The sequence below is a fragment of the Gavialis gangeticus genome, unplaced genomic scaffold, assembly GCF_001723915.1.
Source record: "Gavialis gangeticus isolate Ggan-Ray unplaced genomic scaffold, GavGan_comp1, whole genome shotgun sequence".
Lineage (NCBI taxonomy): Eukaryota > Metazoa > Chordata > Crocodylia > Gavialidae > Gavialis > Gavialis gangeticus.
This window is the reverse complement of record NW_017728980.1, coordinates 10806098-10812467: the sequence shown is the minus strand read 5'-3', so window position 1 is coordinate 10812467 and position 6370 is coordinate 10806098. Positions and strand designations below refer to the sequence as shown.

The 6370-nt window shown below is 46.2% G+C and overlaps 1 protein-coding gene across 1 annotated transcript in view; it reads left to right on the top strand.

The window, feature by feature from the left end:
• The window catches only part of UBASH3B (ubiquitin associated and SH3 domain containing B), a 116505-nt gene that overhangs the window by 309 nt on the left and 109826 nt on the right, over positions 1 to 6370 (top strand). The gene's annotated exons all lie outside the window — the stretch shown is intronic.

The following is a 6370-nucleotide window of genomic DNA, read 5'->3' as shown; positions in this document are numbered from 1 at the left end:
CGTTTATGTAAGAGGCGCGGCGGCGGGAGGGTCACAGCGCATCCGCGCTGCGGCCGGGCCCTGCCGCGCTCCGCTCCCCTCAGCCGCTCACCTGCGCCCGCCCGGGCCCTCCCCTCCCCGCTACGGCCTTTTAGGCGGACGCGCCTGGGCGCAAGGACAAGCGGCGGGTGTCGACACCCAGCTTGCCCTCTCCCTCGCCGTGCCAGGGTGGGTAGCCCCGGGAAGACGGCGCTGCTGGCAAACTGACAGCCTGGAGGAGCGATGTGAATGAATGCCAGCGTCGTGGATAGAAAAGGCGCTGGCACATCACTCAGACTAGCTGGGGGGAATAAGCACTGTTTCTATTCGGCTTATCCAGCCTTTACCTGCACAGCAGTTGTCAGGTTTGACAGCCCTTTAGGATTTGTATTTAGCCTTCAGATGAGAAACTTTGTTACACGGGATTCTCGCTCGCTCTCTAGCTGTAGTAGACAAATGAAACCGAAGCCTGGAGACACCTGACTCCGGTGCTCTTTCCTGCCCAGGGCAGGAGGTTGGACTCGATGATCTACTGAGGTCCCTTCTGACCCTAGAAATCTGTGAAATCTATAAAATCTCTGAACTGTTACAAGGTAGGAGAAGTTACATGTGAAAAATAGGGTTGGTGCAGGTAACAGAAATACCCCCCTCCCACGTAAACGCCAGTCGCTGTACAAAATACACACCAAAGCAAACCTAGCTCAAACCTGAAATATATCTTTTTAAAAAGGAAAGGTAATCAGTAGAGCTTTCTACTTGCAACGTAGCATGTAGCGCTTGGCATGGCATGGCATGGCAGTCCCTGAAAATATTACAAACGCGCAGCCAGTAAAATGTAAATAAGAGGCAAAATACACGTAAAAGCCGACTGCTAAGAGGTGACATCATCGATATACCATGGAACAGTCCCCAGGCCGAGAAATGGGAGGTTTATGGCAGGGGGAGGGAGGGATCCCAACAGGTTGCTGTTTCCCAGAAGAAGTCTTTAAACCAGGTACCAATTTTGCTATGCGAGTGTGAAGGGAGGACCCTAAGATTTTCAAAGCCACTTAAGGGATGCAGGCGCTCGGGTCCCTGCTAATTTTGGACCGGATGATCTTCCAGCCTACATTCTCTGAATTTTTAGACAAGACTGGAAAGCCTGGCCCTCTTAGGGAAATCGTCACCTGGGTCTGCACCCCCATATTTCCCTCCAGTTCTTTTCTTTTTCCAGGCACCCTGAATCCCAATTCCCCTGCAGTACAGAGGGGCCTTGCCCCTTGGGTGGGAAGACGGGCAGGTGACCTCGCTAGCTCCCTTCCAGCCTTGTCTTCTATTTCTGTGAACTCAGCCGTGGAAATCTTGATTCTGCAAACCCTTGAAGAGAGAACTGGGCGGCTCAGAGGAGTGTTGTGAGGCTCTGTAGCCTCTCTCCTGTAAATCGCCTGCCCAAGTGCAGCCAAAGCTGGTCATTATAAGTGGCGGTCATCTGTTTCAATTGCTTCTGCAAAATGGGCGGCTGGGATGTCAGACCCGTGTCTAGACAGCTGGCCACATTGCAAAAGGCAGCATCCCATCTTGTACTGGTGGGCCTTCTTGTTGGCTTGCTTACGAGAGCCGGAGAGGGGCTACGGAGGACGTTTGAGCTCTACAAAAGACATACCGGGCCCCTGGTGAAGAGTGAACGAGCCTTTGTCAGGTGTCACGTAGGAATGCACTGAGATACGGTAAGAATGCAAGGGGTCACTGGAACGAAGGGTCTTTCATTTGACTCGCCCAAAAGGGTGTGCCCGAGCAACGTCTCCTTAGATCATTGCAAGCAAATGGCTGAGCTTTGTAGTACAGTGTTAGGGGCACATGCAGTCTCCTGGAAACCAGAGCTGGTTTAGCATGCCTAACTGTCAGCTGGGATCTACTGTGTGCGCTATCACAGCAGTTTCCAGGTCCAATGTCAAAATCCCACTGTATGCTTCCAAATCCCACTGAAGGACAGAAATTCTGCAGATGGAGCAGCTGCAGAACTGGTCCCTTGAACAAGAGAAAGCTCAGCTCTTCCCCTATTTTATCATACCTGAAATACAAATAGCTGTTTATAGTCTATACGTAACTCCTAGTTAAAAATCTACTGAGCTACAGGGAATGAGATCCAAGATTTCTGTTTGCTGCTAGACTACAAAGAATCAGTAACTGCTAGGTGCCAGAATCCGGTGTAACGTCATGACAGCCAGTGAAATTCCTCCAGACTTCTTTCACCTCGCGCCTTCCAGTGGGGTGGTTATAGTTGGACTTTTCAACATAGTTGATGATAATTTTTCGATAGGCGCTTTACAATTCATTCCTTCCCAGTTTGCATTTAAGAGTAATGGCTCAATGGGCTGATTGAGTGGCCCAGCGGTTGGAGTCAGTAACAGCAGTAATGGGACCCAGGGCTTGGATCACCAAATAGGGATTCGGGATTCATTTCCCTCAGTGCTGCAAACTAATTGCTGTGTGACCTTGGGCAAGTCTCTCCCCCTCTCTAACTTCCTGGTTTCCCCATATGTAAAATGAGGCTTATTCTAATTTATGTAACAAGTGTTGGGTTTGGTTCATACACTTATTGTGGGAGGAACTATTACCCAGTTTACCTGGTGAAATAATAAAAGCTGAAAGGTCCCCTACAAGTCCAGAGTATCATCATTTAGCAGTCAAATATAGGCAAGTTAGATTAATGGCTGCATGTTGACCCAGGAATTTTCTGTCTAGAAGGGGTGTCACAGAAGTTTTGAGTTTCAGATGTGGAGACTCACTGGTTCAAATCATGACACTAGTAAGTCCATCCTTTACTCTTCTTAGATCCAGCCAGTTTACTCTGTGTGGGCGCACAGGGTTGGGGATCTGGCCCTTTTCTTTGGTGCTGGTATAAATCTGAAATGAGTAATGAACTCAGTGAAGCTTAAGTGATGCAAATACAGTGGAACGGGAAGAAGAACGAGGCTCTGGGCTTTTTTCGAAATAAAAAGGCCAGTCTTGTCTATTTAAGCCTTGTGTGCAGGAAGAAGTGTTTTTGCGGTAGCGTGTTTGGCCAAAGTCTTCTCTTTCTGTCCCATTTCCCATGCAATATGCTGTTCTTGTGTTGTGTCCCTCTCTCCCAGGGACAGATGCAATTCAATTCAGCTATATTTTAAAAAATGTTATGACAGAGCGGGGCTTGGCAATTGTTACTACCAACCAGCGAATGTACTCATCAGTAATTGCTCAGAACATAGCAGGGAGTTTGTTCCAAGTGCAAGTGTTTTGGGACCATTTCTGTAACATGCTTTTGTGGGATACCATGTCATTCCCATTTATTTGCACTACAGCAGCTTTTAAAGACCCCAGCCAAAAGTGAAGACACACTGGGGCATGTGCTATACATTCAGACGGGACGAGATACCCCTGCCCATCATTGCCCGTCTTGCTTATTTAGGCTGTAAGCTAAGGAAGTGGCTTTATCCGCACTTGCAGATAAGGCACTGAGATGCAGAGAGAGCAAGCATATGTCCAGAGACACCCGAGGTCTGGGGCAGTGGTAGATACTGGCCCCTGGTTTTCCTGAGTTCGGTCCTAGATCTTGAACTTCATTGCTCATCTTCCTCTACACCAACGGTTCTTACATCATGACTCTCTATTAGCTCCAAAATGTCTTCTCTTGTCTTGCTGTCATGCGCCTCTTGTGCAAGGGGCACCCAAAGATATAATCTTATTGCCAGTGCCTCTTCTCCCTGTATGATACTCCCTTTAATAACTGTTGATAGTTTTCCTGAGAGTAAATATAAGGGGAGACGCAATGTAATTACAGACCACTGAAACCACAGGGGATCATTTAACTAACTATTATGCATGCATGTGTAATTTAGAAATCTGTGCATAGTATGCATGCCTGTGTAGTGCTACAGCCATGTGACTCTTAAGGGGCAAGAGCACATGTTTGAGCTTACAAAAAATGAGCACTAGGTATGTGAGTGGTGGATATTTCATTTTTTTTTATTAGTCTAACGCAGGATAGAGGTTTAATACAGAGGTCAGCTGGTGAAACAAAATGGCTTGTGTTTTAGCAGGCCATTATTGTTGATGATCTGATAGTCCCGACTCACCTGTTCGCAATTTGGTTTTTCAAGTTTCAAGAAGTAAAGCCCTCCGTGAAAGGAGGAAACATGAAAGGGTACAAATCTAATGTGAACTAGAACCTTTGCATTTCTTTTCTTCCTTCTGTGAAAGTGCACATGTAAAAATGTCACTTTGTGTGTGGGCTCACAGCTGGCACCCCGTGACACCATCCTGCTGCTGGAGAAAGCCAGCCAGTGAAGGCCCTTAAAACAAAAGTGAAATTGGTCTCATTTGGAGTGCAATACAAAATATAAGCAAGCTGCCTAAATTAAGAGCTTTGTGTTCTTTCACGTGTGATCCACTAAGAGGAAAGTGGGGACATGTGAGGACTGTTCATCAGGATGGGGAAGCCTGTTACCAAATGTACATCTCCCACCTAGCATCCGAGTAACATGTCCCTCCCTCACAACCTGGAGGCGTGAGGTCGGCACGGCCCCATGTCAGTAGGCCAGTATTGCTACAGCGCGTAACTATGACAGCTCTTGGTTTGGGGTTTGTTTAATCCACTCTTACTCAATTTGGCACTCAGCCTCACCCTTGTAAGGCTGTGCCTGTGGACAGACCTAATTGTTAGCAGAAAGCATATATTCTTGGAAACCCTAGCCCTAAAATCATGAACTAATGTTGCCTGAGCAAGAACGATACTGCAGACTTCTTCTCTACCACCGTGGGTCTTCATCACAGGTGGGACAAGCACTGCAGCAAGCAATTGTGTTACCTTTGCGGTGGTCACACAGGGCACAATAGATCCAAGACACACTTATCCCTATGGTTCAGCTCTGCGCTTCCTCACCCAGAGATCACAAGGATTCAGCTTGGCACTGAATCACTGAGGGGGGCTACAGAGGAGTGAGCCAACAAAGCAATACCATGTTGTGCCCCCCTATCACAGCAGAAACAAAGCTGTTTGCTTCGTTTGGTTCTCAGTGGCTAGGACAGCCAGTAGGATTTAGATTATGGGAATTTATTGCTTCACAAGCATCCTCACGGTGCAGTGACTCAACAAATGGTGAAATCCCCTCTCCCGTTTCAAACATGTTTTCTTGTCTGCTAAAAAACGTGTTTGCCTAGTAACAGACATAGCAACAACATGCTCTGTTCCAGGACAGAAAGGCTGTGGAGCCCTCCTGTCCCTGTAGAGTTGCGCTAGTACTGGGAGAATACAGTCCCTGCTGCTTATAGTGGGATCACAGAGTTAATGGCTTTATACCGCCCACTACATGACCTGGACAGGAAGAGGAGGGCTGGCCTTAGCATTGGAGCTAAAAAGATCTTCAGTTTCTTGGCTGGACTTGGTTGTTCTCACCAGTTTCACTACTGAGTCGGAATGAAATAGCCGGCCTGTTTAATAGGCATACGGATACCTTTGTTGCTGAAATTTCCTGGGAAAGCAAATGGCTAGTGCAATTTGCATGATATGAATGAGTGCCCACATTTGCCGTGGGTGTTTTAAGTGGAAGGGACTGTACTGCAAAACAAAACAAAAGAAGTAAAGGGAAGAAAAAGGGGATGTAAATAATCCTCGGTTTGTAAACTAATGTTTTCCCTTTGTCCATACCCATAGACTGCTAGACAACTGCAGATATTCTGGGCTGAAAAGTCATTCCTGTATAGAGAACCAGCAAAGACCTGAGTATCGTTTCATTCTCATGAAAGCCTTTCGGGCCTTAAGGAGGACATATACAATGCATCGTGCGTTGTGTTGACTTTCTGTACAGGGATGACTTCCGTCCCTATTAAATGTTATCGATAATGATTATTGCTGGACATGGTCATTTTTAAGGCTGTATAAGAATAAAGCATATTTTGAGTTCGTTATTGTGCTAAAGCAAATGACTTTTTCAGCGATAGGATGTTTCTACAGTACCTAACAGAGATGGGTCTCAGTTTTGGATGGAGTCTCTGGGCACCACGATAAGAATACAAATAGTCAGAAATATGCATATCTTATCAAAGCCACTGCCAGTACAAATATTGAATACTCAAAAGCGGGCTGCAGCCCAACAGATTATTCAGTGAACAAATTAAGTAGCAAGGTTTTTTCCAGAGAGACTCATGATCTCTTCACTTTGTAGGAAGTCCAGGAGGCAAACTTCATTGAATAAGGGAACCCTTACAAATTACTCACTGAAAAAAAGGCAGATTGGGGTAATGTTTATTTTTCATCCTTCACTGTGTTTATTTAAGTTGGGAGGCACAAGCCTTTTTGCACTCGCTATTTTTTTTTTTTTTTTTTTTTTTTTTT